Below are 17,692 nucleotides of genomic sequence, written 5' to 3' on the forward strand. Positions count from 1 at the left end.
TAACCGTGGCCCGTTGGGAAGCCTTCTGGCTGCACGGCCCATCGGCAAGCCATGGGGTGTGTGCTTGGCAAATCTTTTGACAATACTTCAACACTTACTGTATTTCTCTGACAAATCAAGTTGGTGGAGTATCTATGGGCTCTTTTGCCTATGAAAATAAACAGAGGTAGAGCTGTTTAAATAAGCCTTTATTGAAGGCAGCATAATACCAGTGTCTGGTACACCATGTTTAGTTTAGTTTAGTTTAGAGATACAGCGCGTATACAGGCCCTTCAGCCCACCAAGTCCCTGCTCAGTAACACTACCCTACACACACTAGGGACAATTTTACATTTACACCAAGCCAATTAACCTACAAATCTGTACGTCTTTCGAGAGTGGGAAGAAACTTAAGATCTTGGAGAAAATGCATGCAGATCTCGGGGAGAACATACAAACTCCGTACATACTGCACCCATAGACTTCCTAAGACTTCCAACGAAGCAGAAGCGTTGGTGTGTTCCTCCTGTCAGATATATCATCCACTCTGTGTTGTGGCCTCAATCTCTAACCCACCCTGACTCATGTCCTGACCAGCGAGGGACATGTCATAGAAATAAAGTTGCAACTCATTGTCCACTTCACCTTCTCCATCACCACCATGTCCTTGGGCATTCTGTGTTTATGCCAACTCAGCAACTTAAACCTTCTGTCTCCGGAGGAGGCGCTGTCCTGAACGGCTGCCTGTCCTGCAGCTGTCCGTTTTTTCCCCTTCTTTTTTATTATTTTTAGTTCGTTAAGTGTACAGTCAGGGGGTCTAAATCTTTTATGTGTGGGGGGTGGTGGGGGGGGGGGAAGGTGGAAACTGCTTTTCTAAGTCCCTACCTGGTCGGAGGGGTTGCCTTCCTCCGAGCAGCGTCTTCGACCTGTCCTCGCGGCCTACCAGCGGGTCCTGGAGTGACGTTTCCCTGAGGGGACCTGGCCAGAACATCGGCTTTGGCGGCGGCGCAGAACATTGGCGTTGGCGGCAGTGCAGCGCTGGAGCGCTATTGCGGAGCGGGCGATGCCTTTCCAGGGTCGCCGCGCTGGGACTTCAGTATGCTTGGTACCGCCGAGGAAAACATCGTGGAGCCGCGGTTCTGCGGAGCGGCCAGCTGCGACGTTGAACTTACATCTCGCCGAGATCACCAGTGTGCGGAGCTCCGTCTGGCGTGGTCTGTTGGCTTGGAAGCCGCAGGCTCCGGTGGGAAGGCGGCCGTTCCTGGCACCCCAAGCCGCTGGGGGTTCTCCCGACGCCGGAGTACCATCACCCGGCGAGAACATCGGGCGCCGTGGCGGCGACTGTGGAGGCCTCAATAGGCCCGACTATGGGTGGACAAGAGGATGGGGACTGGACTTTGTGCCTTCCCCCACAGTGGGAATCACTGTGGGGGGATGTTTTGGTGTTGAATTTCTTTATGAATACTGTGTTGTATTTTTATTAGTGTGCTGCAAGGACATCAGAATTTCCCCTGAATAAGGGGATTAATAAAGTATTTATCTATCTATCTATCCCACTTACACCATATAATTCCTCGCACCCAGAACGTCTGAAATTTCTCCCTACCCTCAATGTTAACAACCTCCATGGCAAGTTGGTCAGATACTTTCACAGCACCTCTGAAACTGTCTCTCCATGGGTATTACCTCTACCCATGCCAAGTGGATGATGCTTCAAGGTCAACCTTAGCTGTATCCACATGCCTGGACCCTATAGATGAACAATATCCATGCCGGAGTTTAGAGGATGCGGTGCATGATCAAAAAGATACATTGCAACCACGCCGATTGGAGGAAATAGTCCATCCCAAGCTAAAAAAGTCCATGTACACTGGCTGGAAGGCAGGAGCAACTCCTGGCACTATCACACTGGACACAGTGGCGCAGCAGTAGAGTTGCTGCCTTAAAGCGCCAGAGACCCGGGTTCGATCCTCACATACAGATGCTGTCTGGACGTAGTTTGTACGTTCTCCCCGTGACCTGCATGGGTTTTCTCCGGGATCTCTGGTTTCCTCCCATACTCCAAAGATGCACAGGTTTGGAGGTCAATTGGCTTTTTTAATTGTCAATCGGCCTGAGTGTGTGTAGGATTGTGTTAATGTACGGGATAGCTGGTCGGCGCAGACTCGGTGGGCCGAAGGGCCTGTTTCCGCGCTGTATCTCTAAACTAAACTAAACCAAACTAAAGGATGCAAATCTTTCCTGAAACTAAGAATGTGTGGATTAAGAAAGCGCAATGCACTGCAGCTGATGACAAGTTGAAGGGACAGATCTGTTGGACATTCTCATGTTGGAAGCTTCCCTTAACCTTCCGTGACTGATTACCAAACACTGTTCTTGAGCATAAGAAATGAAGTGGAGAAATTACAGGAAGGGATTGGGGCTATTCTTGGACAGACAGAAGGCACAAACCATCAGAGAGGTACAAGGGACATCTGGAGTGCATTGTCGACCATTTGTTAGCTTGTGCGAAACACACAAAGTATTTCCTTCCTTCTTGACTTATTTGTGACAAAATAGCCAATGACACAGCCAGTTAAGTTCAATTGCAAAGACAAGGAGGCTCCTGTTGAAGAACAGATATGGACATCTGATATTGGAAAAAGGAAATTACAGCACAACAAATATTGGCACAAAGTCGGGGAAGAAATGTCTGAAATGTTCCTTTTATCTTTTATCTTTTGGTTTATAAAAAATAAAAGAGTACAAAAACTTTATTTTTATGATCACGTTTAAGCACCCTTTATTTCCTTTTCCAAACTAGTACCTATCCTGGTCTATGCATGAATTGATTTGATATATGATATCATTTGATATACTTCCCGATCACAAATTTTGAACACCGTAGGGGTCCTCAGAAGTCAAGTCAAGTCACTTTTATTTCTGTAGAACATTTAAAAAACAACTCTCGTTGACCAAAGTGCTTTACTCAGTGGTGGAGGTACTAATGTTACATAACAGTGGTTCATAGATTAAGTACATACATAAATACATACATATAGCCCTCCCTCAGAAGACGTCAAGAAAGGCTTGAGAATAAAGATGAGTTTTAAGTCTCAACTTAAAAGAGTCGATGGAGGGGGCAGATCTGATGGGAAGAGGGATGCTGTCCCACAATCTAGGAGCTGCAACCGCAAAGGCGCTGTCGCCCCTGAGCTTATGCCTAGACCGCGGGATGTTCAGTAACCCCAAGTCGGCCGATCTGAGGGACCTGGAGGTGGTGTGGTGGGTAAGCAGATTTTTGATGTAGGTGGGGGCAAGCCCGTTAAGGGCTTTGTAAATATAAAGAAGGATCTTGAAATTTATTCGGAACCGTACAGGGAGCCAGTGGAGAGAGGCCAGGATCGGGGTGATGTGGTCCCTTTATCGGGTGCCCGTCAGGAGTCTCGCTGCGGCGTTTTGGACCAGTTGCAGGCGGGACAGGGAAGATTGGCTGATGCCAGTGTAAAGGGAGTTGCAGTAATCTAGGCGGGAGGAGATAAATGTGTGGATGATCTTTTCGAGGTCGTCAAACTGGAGGAATTGTTTTATTTTAGCTATCTTCCGAGGCTGGAAGAAGCTAGCTTTTACCACAGCATTGACTTGTTTGTCAAATTTCAACGCTGAGTCAAATATCACGCCAAGGTTTTTGACGTGAGGTTTGAATAATGGGGTAAGGCTTCCAAGGCTGCCTGCTATCGTTTTGATTGAGTCTGAGGGGCTGAGAATGATAACCTCAGACTTGCTCTCGTTTAGTTGGAGGAATTCTGGGCCATCCAACACTTTATATCCTCGAGGCAGCAGGTAAGGTTAAGCAGATTTGATCGGTTGTTGGGTTGCAGGGGGAGATAGAGTTGTATATCGTCTGCGTAGCAATGGAAGGAAATGTCGTGCCTTTGAATGACTTGGCCTAAGGGGAGCATATACAGGGAGAAGAGAATGGGGCCAAGGATGGAACCTTGTGGAACCCCACAGCAGAGATTAGCTGGGGAGGAGAATGAGTTGCCTGTGTTAGTGGAGAAACTCCTACCTTTGAGGTAAGAGATGAACCAGCTCAGGGCCGTGCCATCAATACCAACCCCGTACCGGAGACGGTCAATTAGGATGGTGTGGTCGACAGTATCAAATGCTGCGCTGAGGTCGAGAAGGAGCAGGATTGCACAGTCTCCGGAGTCAACGGTGAGCAGTAGGTCATTATGTACCTTCAACAAGGCAGACTCCATGCTGCGGTGGGCCCTGAAACCTGATTGGAACGTTTCCAAGATAGTATTTTGGTGAAAGTAAGGCATAAGTTGACTTAAAATTACCTTTTCAAGGTCTTTTGAAAGGAAAGGCAGTTTTGAAATGGGTCTGTAGTTGCTTGGCAAGGTGGGGTCGAGGTTAGGTTTTTTCAGGAGAGGCTGGACCACCGCATGCTTGAAGCAGGTAGGTACAGTGCCAGTGGCCAGAGAACTGTTGAAGATGGCGAGGATGCTGGGACCAGCTATTGTAATGACATCCTTCAGAAGGGCAGAGGGGGCAGGTGGTAGGTTTCGTGGTGGTGACCAGTTTTACAAGGGAGGGTAGAGTAATGGGTTGGAAACTGTCTAATTTTGAAGAACAGACCAATGAGACAGCCAGGTCACAGATGGGAGGGGAAATATTAGATCTGATGTTCTTAACTTTGCTGGTGAAAAATGTAGTAAATTCTTCGCACTTAGCAGGGGACCCAGTTAAGCTGGTGCTGGAGGCAGGACATATGATGGAGGTGATGGTACTAAAAAGGGTCCAGTGGTGAGTAGAGTCAGATTGAAGGACTCAACCAGGTTCATAAATTCACTCACAAGAGGCTTTGTGGGACAGCAGACATGAATGTTAAAGTCACCAAGAATCAGGACCCGGTCAAATTTGGGCAACAAGATAGCGATAAGATCAGCAAATTGTGAGATAATGTATTTTTGGTGGGCGATACACAAGAACAATTAAAAGTGGACAGATTAGTTGATGTTCAAAACTGGAGAAATGATCTGCGTTCAGAAGGCATCAGTTGAAATGTTTCTCAAACACAGTGGCTAGGCCCCCACCGCCACCAGAGAGCCTGGGCGAGCTGAAAAAAGTTTCAGGTATCAGGACAGAGTTCCACGAGTGGAGCAAGCTCACCAGGATTAAGCCAGGTTTCTGTGTTCAGTAGGAAGTCCAATCCACGAGCGGTGAAGAAGTCATTGAGGATGAAGGTTTTGTTTAGCACGGATCTCGTGTTGATCAGGGACTGCAGGTGAGTTGTGTTCCAGCAGCTGCTCCCACGCCAGCGGGCGGAGGTTCAAGGATACCACGCCGTTGCGTTTCACAGATGGCCTGGCTGGGAGCCCACATGCCGACAGACCAGGGACTGGGAAGATCGACCGGAGAGAGGCATACCTGGGCTCGAGGGACCGCCGATGCATGGAGCAGTAGGGCCAACCAGATCCGTCCTCACAGAGCTGGGCAAGGTAAGCTGATGTTATATGGGCGCGGGCGAGGTTCTTCAACCTTACCAGGGCGCCCGCACGTTTACTCGGTTCTTTAGCTCATTAGTTCATTTCACCCTCCCACCATCCATACAAAAGGAAAAATAATCCTTCTTGGTTTGGATAAAGGAATAACACATTTGCAGACATTGGACTACTTTAAAGGTTGATGTTTAATTTATTTTATGTCTACCATTTAGTTTAATGTGTTCTCCTTTTCACAAAGTATTTGAAACTATGCAGGTAAAACTTGGAAAAGGAGAAAAACAAGCTCCAGACTAAAAGACGGATTATACAAAGGGCACATTATTCCAGGTGCCAGTCATAACTGAATAATGAAAGCTTATTTGTCTCAGAAAAGGGAGAATAGCTGAACTGCTGTCCCCAAAACTAATCCCAATTCCCAGAACTTCAACTGTTGAAGAACACAATAGGGGAAAGCTAAAAGGCTTCTTCATAAAAATTTTACAAGTAACTTTAGAATTACCGAAAGGAAGGTATTCCTCTCAGTCTGACCTGGAACCTGCTTTTCAAGGTAAAGCTTGCTGTCTCACTTCATTCCACAGGATATTAAGGGCACTCCAATTGAATTAACACCAAATCAAACCAGTGCACTTAACAATACAAATGCACTTAAGGGATGCCTCAGAATGATTTGTGACTAAAAAGTTGAAGGAGAGAATAGGGGAAAGAGAAACAGCTGGTAGATTGCAAGCACTATTTGGTGGGTCATATACAGGAAAAGCCATCAGTGAGATCTGAAATGCCGGGAATGCTCCCTCATACCTTCCAGCAGCTCATAATGGAGTCTGTCTGCTGGGCCTCTCAATGTATAAATAAATCACCAGCTTATTTCATTACTGACTGTAACACCCATTAACATTGACAATACCTGCTACTGCACTGAAACAATTCAGTATTAAAGTGTGTTAAAATTATTTATTTACACTTTTTAATAACTTTATACAAACATTTTCTACCAATTGACTCCTAATGACTGTTTTAAAGGTCCTAGCTAGTGGATTTAGTGGGGACATTTTCTTTGGTAAATTGACAACTAAACATGAACATTGACCTCTCTAACTTCAAATGTTGCTTTCCCTCTCTATCCCCTCCCCCTTCCCAGTTCTCCCCGCAGTCCTACTGTCTCCGACTACATTCTATCTTTGTCTCGCCCACTCCCCTGACATCAGTCTGAAGAAGGGTCTCGACCCGAAACATCACCCATTCCTTCTCTCCAGAGATGCTGCCTGACCCACTGAGTTACTCCAGCATTTTGTGTCTACCTTCGATTTAAACCAGCATCTCCAGTTCTATCTTGCACATGATTTGAAATGCAATGTGTAGTTATGTTTTTAAAGTGATAGTGTTTATGGGCCTGTTCAATGGTGCATTGTATGCTGGATACAGCTGAGAAAGGCTGTACAAAGTTAGGAAAAATAATACCCCATGTACATTTCGATAGAAACAATGCGAGTCCAATAGTTTCTTGACCAATAGTGAATGGAATGTCTATTTAACAGTTTAATACTTTAAATTCAGTTACACAAATTGGAAGCAAGAAAAATCTGGTATCAATAAAACAGGCCATGGGGCTGTCAGATTGTTGTGGGAGACTCAACTGCAGGGTTCCTTGGGGAAAAGCAGCCACAGAATGATAGAATTCTTCATTAAGATGGAGAGTGAAAGAGTCGATTCAAAGAAAAAGATACTGAATCTAAATATACCATGAAAGTATGAGGTGAAGTATGATAGATTGAGGAACATTACGGAAAGGGTTTGGAGTGGACAGGTAATTAGTTTAGTTTAGTTTAGTTCATACAGTTTATGCAGAGATGCAGGATGGAAACAGGCCCTTCGGCACACTAGTTCAATATAGTTCCACTTTCTCATCCACTCCCTGCATTCTAGGGGCATTTTATCGAAGCCAATTAACCTACAAATATGCACATCTTTGGAATGTGGGAGGAAACCATAACACCCGAAGGAGATCCACACATGGTCGCAGGCGGAATGTGCAAACCACACAGATAGCACCCGAGGTCAGGATCAAACCCAAGCTCTACCGTCTGCAGCCTCATAGCCACTGTGTAATAGTAAGTATTTAAAACGTACATGGACAAATAGCGGAAAAATATTCATTCCTGTCCAGTAGAGAAGAAATCAGAAAAGCCTTGGCTTTCAAAAGAAATGTAGGCGTATTATTAGATCGAAGGGGGGACAATGCTAAAAGGCCACAAAAAGTACCAAAAATGAGGATTGGGAACAATTCAGGATTCAGCAAAAGAAGAGCAAGTGATTGATTAGGAGGTGCAATATAGTTTATGAGAGGAAGCTTGCAGAGAACATAAAAGTGACTAACATCTTCCATAAATATGTGAAGAGGAAAAGATTATTGAAGACAAAAAGTAGCACAATTTCTGCCCCGCCTAAACCTTTTGCATTATGACATTCCCAATCAATATTAGGATAGTTAAAATCCCCTACTACGCCAATTTTATTAGTCCTGCAGCTGCCTGCAATCGCCTGGCATATTTGCTCTTTTACTTCCCGTTGACTATTTGGAGGCCTCTCATACATTCCCAACACGGTGAACATCCCTTTCTTAATTCTCAGCTCCATCCATATAGTCTCACTGAATGAACCATCTCTGACCAGTGTCGTGAGATCCACCTTAATCAATAATGCAACACCCTCTCCTCTTTTACCTCCACCTCTATCTCTCCTGAAGCATCTGTACCTTGGATTCCAAGGATAAGTACATTTTAAAAAACACCAAGTAGTAACATTCGGTAGGAATTAGATAAAAGCATATCCCTGTAAAAACAGATTTGCAAAACCTGTATTTGTAAGGTGATTATTTTTAATTCATTGTCCATCCTTAATTAAATTCACACTTACATTTATACTCACCATGTTGTTCAGTGGCATAGGTAAGCAGCAGGCACTGGACTTTTGAGGAGGGATGTAAATTGCAATATAATTTATCAAACTAAATACAATTTTCTGCAGTTGTGAGTTGTTGAATCAACCCTCTCATTCGGTGCACTTGTGTAAAAATGATATTTGGTGAGTTCTATATGAAAGCATGCTCCTTTAGAGATCAAGAGGGAAATATTTATCGCCCCTTAGAAATGAGCTTTGTGAAATAATTCTGGTGTGGTCTCTACTCTGATCCCCAGATATTTAATCACAAAGATGCTCCGGGACTATTTTATAAGCAGTAAAGTATGTTGATACTTTATAAAGGGTTAAACAAACACCAGAATGACTTGTTACTCTAGCTTTTATTCCTCAGAAAGTTCATTACAGATTGGCAACTCTTAGCTTGAGCCAATTGTGCGTTTGCAGTATCTGTAATGGAACCTTGTGTATTGAGGCTGGGACAGGATGCAGTAATGATTTCTGTATTGCATCTGACAACTAGAAAAGTCATACAGGAGGTGAGAAGAGGATTATAAGCCATCCTGACTTATCTCTGAATACATAGTGTTGATGCCGTGGTGGGCAGGATCTGTGTGATCAAGCAGGAAATAAGAAACAAGAGTTCTGATGAGTTTTCCGACAGGTTTTTAGCTAAAATGCACTTGGAGAGACAAGATGTGAGCTTATGCAGCCATTCTGTCCCTCTGTGTATTAATGTCTATGAACACACTATTTACAACAATTTTAGTGAAACTGATCAAATCTGAAACATTTCATCTATGTCACTGTCACTTGGACACTATTTATTCCGAAGGATGCACTTCAAGTAGGGGGAAAAAAGCTTCCATTTACATTAATTCTCCTGAAGCGTTCTTCAGCGATCAAAATGTCAGTTGATGGGGCAAATCAGTTGCTTAAAATTAACCAGGCAGTAAGTTCACTGAGCATGGGCTCACTTACAGACCGAGACAGCGATAAATAGAGTGCAGATTCAAAACAACCTCCTAATATTAGAATTAAATATTTATCAGAGTTGCAATCGTAGAAATATTATTGCTGTGGAAAAGAACAGAATAGTTAGTACACAGGTTGATATCTTGGCAATGTGTTTTAAAAGTGTCTTTGTCAAGGAAAATCTAAAACACATTGAGCATTATTAGGATTTTGTTCACTGCAAAACTAAACCTCATAAAATCATATAAAATAAGGAATTGCGTCCTGCAGGTAAATAATAATGGTACTAGCAAGATATGAAAAAAAACCTATCCCTCGAATTGAAAGAGCCCTCGATATGGGCGAAAGGTTTCACCTCGCATGTAAACTACTAAATTACTTCTGAAGCCACATGGTCAGCTCTGATAATCATTATTATTCATATGTCAAAGTTTAAGTCTGTTTTGAAAACTTAATTTTATATTTGTTACACTCTTACACAAAATAAATGTTTCAACATTGCCCAGTTTGCCTGCAGCTGTGCCCAATGAAATACCTTGAGTCCCCGAAATTTAAAGCTGCTTTCTCCCATTCACATCCCGCGTCAAATATAATCACTATTTGCAAGATGTTCCCTTGCTGTGAGATTGCTAATTAATTCTGGCTCATTGCACCTCACTAAACCTGAAGTGGCCCATTGTAAAACACATGAGCTCACCCCTGTGGTTAGGCATGTTTGTGGATTCAGGTCTTTACACTTTGCTTGGAATGGGAGTGATCAGTGCATTTAGGGCAGTGAAGAACTTGGAACCTCAACCAATGATGGGTCAATAGGCTATCTCTTTAGCCCAACAAAAAATCTCTTGAAACACAAAGAGAAAAGCTGGAGAGAGTAACAGAAGTGAATTGGAATCAATATAAACCAGCAGAAGACACAGAAAAGTTAAATTTTAAATGTGATTTTTCTAAAATCTCTTCAATTTGCCAAATGTAGAAATATGATATTGTTTGATTAGCTGTCATTAATAATGATCACATTGTAAGAAGGGTTCATCTTGTCATTAAATAACAAGTAGAACTTGTTGTGGTGAATACAGTAGCCTGAACAGCAACTGGAAGAAATTCTGGGAATAATTCTGAAAGCAACACTATTTTGAAATGACACGTCACTCAGTAAGTTGTCAGAGGGTGTTTCTTCCTCCTCACAACATGCAACAGTGCCAGGAAATGGAAAGGAATATTTTATTGTCACATGTGACTAGGCACAGTGAAATAAGGTTTCGGCCCGAAACGTTGCCGATCTCCTTCGCTCCATAGATGCTGCTGCACCTGCTGAGTTTCTCCAGCATTTTTGTGTACCTTCGATTTTCCAGCATCTGCAGTTCCTTCTTAAACACAGCAAAATTATTTGCTTGTATACCCAACGTAAACAAATAGCAGCCACCTACGGTGCAGACAAAGTTACAAAGCTCCTCCTTTTGTTCTCCCCCACCTTCCTAACGGCAGTCCCCCCACGCCAGGACCATTGTTCTTCCCCTCCCCTTCACGGCAGTCCTCCACACTCTCATCGACCATCGACCACGGGTCGACCCGCGAGGCTTCACCACCACCGAGGCCCCATTGCCGCGAGGCTTCACCACCACCGAGGCCCCATTGTCGCGAGGCTTCAACGCTGCTGCCGCTTCACCGCCGCCGAGGCCTCACCACTATTGACGCCCCATTTCACACCTCCATGGTGCTGGCACAGGCCCCAGCCACGGGCTCTGTGGAATTGCTGTCATTACTTTCTGGAAGGTGAAACTAAGTAGTTCAAGTTACGCAGCACAATTGGCTGATTTCAATGCACGCTTCGAAAAGGAGAACAAAGATGCATCTTCACAAGCCGCCAGAATCTCTGATGGTGCTGTAATCTCAGTCTTTGAAGCCGGCATCAGAAGATCCTTCAGGATCATGAATCCTTGTTATTAAAACATGCATGGGCCAACATTTTCACGGTCACACTACGATGATCCAAGAACCCTACCTGCTTTAAAGGGACATCCGTAATACCGTTGCCCAAGAAGAACAAGATGACATGACTCAACAACATCAACTGGTGGCATTCCTGTATTTTCTTTAGCTTTTCGAGATGCAGCGTGGAAACGGGCCCTTTGGCACGACAACCATCGGTCACTTGTTCACACTAGTTTTATGTTATCCCACTTTCACATCCACTCCCTACACACTCGGGGCAATTTATAGCAGCCAATTAACTTGTAAGCGTGCATGTATTTGCGATGTGAGAGGAAGCCATAGCACCCGGAGGAAAACCACGCAGTCAAGAGGAAAGACGTGCAAACTCCACTCAAATATCACTCTCCTATTTGTGATAAATGTCTCCTCCAAGAAGCAACCATAACCCATTCCTTTGCTTCCTGTACAAAATTACAAAACTTATGGAGGGGAATTTTTGATATCTTTTCTAAAATACTTAAAATAAAATTGGATCCCGCCATAAAATTGATCACACTAGGTATGTCAGAGGCCTGTTCTGAGCGAACGTTATTTCAAAGACATTTTCTTAACTATGGCCTGATAACGGCAAAAAAACTAATACTTAAATTTTGGAAACAGACTCCTACAGTGAAGATGTGGATCACAAACATGTCTGAGACACTACATTTGGAAAACATTAGGCTTGTCTTGGCGGAAAAACCAGATCAATTTCTCAAGACATGGACACCCTTGACCGAATTCTTACAAGAATAGCATGGTGCAACACAAATTTAAATTTAAATTTGATGCCGCGTTGGGTGAGGTAGGCGGGGGGGGGGGGAGGGGGGGGGGGGGAGGGGGGGGACGAGGGGCAAGGTATATCTCCACCTTTCTTTTTCTGTTTTCTTATTTTTATATTTTTTGGCCACACTACTTTGGTAGTTTAGGGGTCTTTCTGTTCTTTTTCGATCTATCTTTTCACTTTTCACTTTCTTGTTCTCTTTTCATTTTCAGGTTATAAGGTTAAAAATGAAGCTGTACGATAATTGTATAATTTTAGATACCGAATGTTTTATCTTTGTACAATTGATTCTAATTTAAAAAAATATATATATATATCTATCACTCGAGGTCAGGCTCTAAACCCGGGTCTCTGCACCGGTGAGGCAGCAGCTCTACCAACTGCATTACTCTGCAGTCTGTTGTACTGAAGTGCTTAGAGAGATTGGTTATGGTCCATGTTAACTCCTGCCTTAGTCAGGATCTAGACCCACTCCAATTTGTCCAATAGATCTACAGTGGATGGCAGGCTCTCTACTCGGACAACAAGATAACTTACATCAGGATATTGTACGTTCAATACCATTATCTCCTCGAAACTCAAACTTTGGGAACCAGATCTTTGATTGTCCCTATGGAATTGGATCATCGACTTCCTCAGTGGCAGACCCTAATCAGTACAAATTGATAGATACACTTTGTCCTCAATGGCCATCAGCACAGGGGAAACTCAAGACTGCATGCTCAGCTCAGTCCCCTGCTCTACACTATCTTTACCCATTGCTGTGTAGCTGGACACAGCTCCAACCCCATCTTTAAATTTGCCAATGATACCACCATTGTTGGGTGAATAATGTTTGACGATGTGTCAAAGTACAAAGGGAGATTAGTAATCTGGTTGAGTGGTGCCAGAACAATGATCTTGCTCTCAGCATTCGCAAGACCAAGGATAGAATTGTCCTATTAAGCTACTTGCTGCTGGGTGACAACTATGAATGCTATGCCGTGATTTTCTCATTCATTTTCTCTTATTGTGTGTGGAAGTATTGGTTGTACCTTAGGTTGCATGAGAGCATCTTTTCAGATTGTTTCGTTACATTCGATTTACCTGACTTTGCCGGCAGAGTAATACAACTTCAGAAATAAAATCACTATAGCTCTCTTACAGTCTTGGTGAGGATTGTCGGAGGCTCAATCCCAAAGCACAAACCCAAGTGACAGGGCCTAAAATGGTATTCCACAGCTTTTGATATCAATTAATAAAATTAACTATGAACTGTAAGGGTTGATTTGCTGCCTTACAGCACCAGAGACCCAGGTTCGATCCTGACGACAAGTGCTGTTTGTACAAAGTGTGTACATTCTCCCTGTGACCGCGTGGGTCTTCTCCGGGTGCTCCCCCACTCTAAAGACGTACCGATTTGTAGGCTTCGAAAAATTGTCCCTCGTGTGTGTAGGTTAGTGTACTGTGTGGACTCCAGTTTCTGCACTGTATCTCTAAAGTCTTAAGTCAAAAAGTCTTTTAGATTTACTTACAGCTCAATGGTTGAGGAAGAAACAACACAGTATTCTGGATTGATTTGGATTGCAGTGAAAGAATGGTGGATGAAATGATTCAGGATCATGATAGGTAAATATTATTGCAAACACCTGTACGAAAGGATGGGAATGACAACAGAGATTGTAGGTCTGACTTCGCTGTTTTGTGGTTAATAATGTTTAAGGAATTTCTGCATTTGTATTAGGTCAAATAATAGTTATTTCTGCAAACTGAATTTAACAGCGTAAAAGGTACTGCAGAAATTCAGTATATGGGCCAGCCAACTTGTGTACATCACAAATTAGTCTGCTGGTTGAGTTCCCCATTTATAGCATACAGTAAAACCTTAAGACACAAAATGCGGGTGTAACTCAGCCGGTCAGGCAGCATCTCTGAACAGAAGGATAACGTTTTGGGTAAAGACCCTTCTTCAGACTCGACCTGAAACGCCAGCGTTTTGTGTCTATCTTCAGTGTAAACCACCATCGGCAGTTCCTTCCAACACCGTAAGCCATAATAATCCACTATCTGAAGAAGGGTCTCCACCTGAAACGTCACCCATTCCTTCTCTCCAGAGATGCTGCCTGTCTCACTGAGTTGCTCCAGCATTTTGTGTCTATAATCCATTATCAAACTGGAAGTCTCAATAATTTGCCACTTGGTTCTCCTTGTGCTGAATCTCATGCTCCCTTTAACACATTGGGGCCTGGTTCCTGCACTCTCTAGTCAGAGTCTTGGACCAGACATCAGAGGTCTGGATCATTGATTCATGAGTTAAATGAGTTTGAATTCCATCATGGCAGCTGGGAAATTTAAATTCAACTGATTAAGGAAATCAAGGAAGAGATAGCCTCTATAAAACTAGTCATTAATTTACTAGATTGTTATCAAAACCCATTTGAATCACTGATGTTCTTTCAAGAAGGAAATCTGCTGCCATTACTCAGTCTGGCATAATGAAACTCCAATTTGAGTACCAATGAGGTTAATTGTTAACTACAACTTAGTTTGAGGGCAATTGGAATTGGACAGTAAGTGCATATCCTAGGTACAAATAAATATGTTAATAAAGTGATACCTCTCCCCCAACTTTTCTGAAGTGAATTTGCAAAAATGGGATAGATAAGGTTATCAATGGACGTGGAGCAAAGCAGGTGAATTTAGTTGAGGAGCGGATCTTTTAATTGAGAAGCACAGCAAATATTGAGAGTTGAATAGCCCATTGCTATTCCTGGGGAAATGCAAGTTCAAATATTGAACCAGTTCAGATCATGAGGTACAGGAGAATTAAAGGATGCGTTAATACATTTGGGATCTGGCAGGATGGGAAGAAATTTGAAACAATGTACTAAACGAACATAAACCAGATGGACCGAATTGTCTTTTCAGTGCTATGCATTGTCTTGTCTGAAGATGCTATGATAATGTTACTTTACACCAGAATACAATCTGTCTGTGATGACTCCCTGTGCTTTGCTGACAGGCTGTTGCAGCTGATACTGAATAGCTTGATAAAATGGATGAAACATGACAGGGCAGGTCAGCAGTAACACAAAATAACATGTAATTCAATTTTAAAACCAGACTAATGTAAGATACCTGGATAATTTTCCACATGTCACCAGTACTATTATATATGTTCTATCAAAGAACCATTCACATGTTGCGAAGTGAGTCTTTACTGATCCAAGACTAAATGCCACTTTATATTTTCTCTATTTCACCATTAAAATACTTTTTTTCTCTTCCATTTAGTTGATATGATCTTTGGGATTTGATGCCTATTTTCAAATTGGATTTCTTTAGCATTGAGGCATTTCTGATTTTGATCCATGTAACATAGATTTGAAAATATCTGATATTGGTTCATATTTTTGTAATCAATTGCTCAAGATTTTAATTGTTATAATTTATGTTTTTTTTCCTCAAAGCCACAGTTTAAGCTACTAAACCATTCTCATAACATTAAAACATGAGGTTTCTAAAATTAGCCTATAATTATTTTTGACTTTGCCCAATGACAAAATAAACTCTTTCAATCAAATGTTTAAAACAATACGAAAAGGTAATCCTTATTAATATGCTTCTGTTAAAATCAATCTAGGCTCTTAATAATTTAACTGAAGTTTGCTAAAATGCAAACACATTTCATGAAACTAAGGTACACAAAAATGCTGGAGAAACTCAGCGGGTGCAGCAGCATCTATGGAGCGAAGGAAATAGGCGACGTTTCGGGCCGAAACCCTTCTTCAGACTGATGGGGGGTGGGGGGGAGAAGGAAGGAAATAGGGAGGAGGAGGAGCCCGAGGGCGGGGGGATGGGAGGAGACAGCTCGAGGGTTAAGGAAGGGGAGGAAAAGGGCTAGCAAAACTGGGAGAATTCAACGTTCATGCCATCCGGACGCAAGCAACCCAGGCGGAATATGAGGTGCTGTTCCTCCAATTTCCGGTGTTGCTCACTCTGGCAATGGAGGAGACCCAGGACAGAGAGGTCGGAATGGGAATGGGAGGGGGAGTTGAAGTGCTGAGCCACCGGGAGTTCAGGTAGGTTATTGCGGACTGAGCGGAGGAGTTCGGTGAAACGATCGCCCAACCTCCGCTTAGTCTCCCCGATGTAAATCAGCTGACATCTAGAGCAGCGGATGCAGTAGATGAGGTTGGAGGAGATACAGGCGAACCTTTGTCGCACCTGGAACGACTGCTTGGGTCCTTGAATGGAGTCGAGGGGGGAGGTGAAGGGACAGGTGTTGCATTTCTTGCGGATGCAATGGGAAGTGCCCGGGGAGGGGGTGGTACGGGAGGGAAGGGAAGAATTGACAAGGGAGTTGCGGAGGGAGCGGTCTTTGCGGAAGGCAGACATAGGGGGAGATGGGAAGATGTGGCGAGTGGTGGGGTCACGTTGGAGGTGGCGGAAATGGAACTAAGACTTTTTCCCTCTCTCTAAATTACATTTCCATGACTGTGTTTCAATGAGACTTGTGTGTACGTTGTGAATGAAATACAAGACAGCAAGCAGCATGCCAGAATGGGTAATTTGGTACATTGATAAAAATTGGAACCCTGAGAAATAGCTGATGTTGAGATAAATGAAGGCTGATAGTGGTGATTTAGTGATTTATGTGACCAAATTAGTGGCACCATCCCATGGAATTACGCACTAAGCATGACCTTAAAGCTATCTCAGTGACAGAAAGAAAGGAAGTAGGATAAAAATTAATATCGATCTGCTGATGGGTGCAAGTTTCAAGCATGAAAGCATTGAAATCATTGACATCGCATGAAGGAGGACGCACATTAACTGAATTGACTTTTTGTTAACAGAATCTCCAAGATCTGATAAAAGCTATTTTCATCTTGTGAACATTCAAGTGTTTTTACAAGACTCATAACATAACTAAGGTTCTTCAGATTACTATGTCGAGATGTTTACAGGCAACACATGGATCTCTCGTATAGACAAATTGCCAACATTTCAAGTCATAGGATTCCAATCAACATGTAATTTTATCATTCTTCTAGCCATCACATAACCCACATAATTCATTCCTGGGATGTGAAGTCACTTCAAGGCCAGCATTTATTTCCTATCCTTATTTGCTCTTCGGGATTGTAGTCGTAGTAAGCTGCACACTTATGCCGCTGTCCCACTTAGGAAACCTGAACGGAAACCTCTGGAAACTTTGCGCCCCACCCAAGGTTTCCATGCAGTTTCCGGAGGATTTTGTCAGTCTCCCTACCTGCTTCCACTACCTGCAACCTCCGGCAACCACCTGCAACCTCCGGGAACCGCACGGAAACCTTGGGTGGGGCGCAAAGTCTCCAGAGGTTTCCGTTCAGGTTTCCTAAGTGGGACAGAGGCATTAAACTACTGCAGTGTGTATGGTCTTGCTACTCCATCTATGTGATTAGAATTAGAATTACCTTTATTGTCATTCAGACCTTACGGTCTGAACGAAATTTCATGCCTGCAGTCATACATACTGTCATACATACATACATACAATAATAAACAACAATAAACATAAATTAACATCCACCACAGTGTCCTCCAAGCACCT

The sequence above is a fragment of the Amblyraja radiata genome, chromosome 3 (genome assembly GCF_010909765.2).
Source record: "Amblyraja radiata isolate CabotCenter1 chromosome 3, sAmbRad1.1.pri, whole genome shotgun sequence".
Taxonomy (NCBI): domain Eukaryota; kingdom Metazoa; phylum Chordata; class Chondrichthyes; order Rajiformes; family Rajidae; genus Amblyraja; species Amblyraja radiata.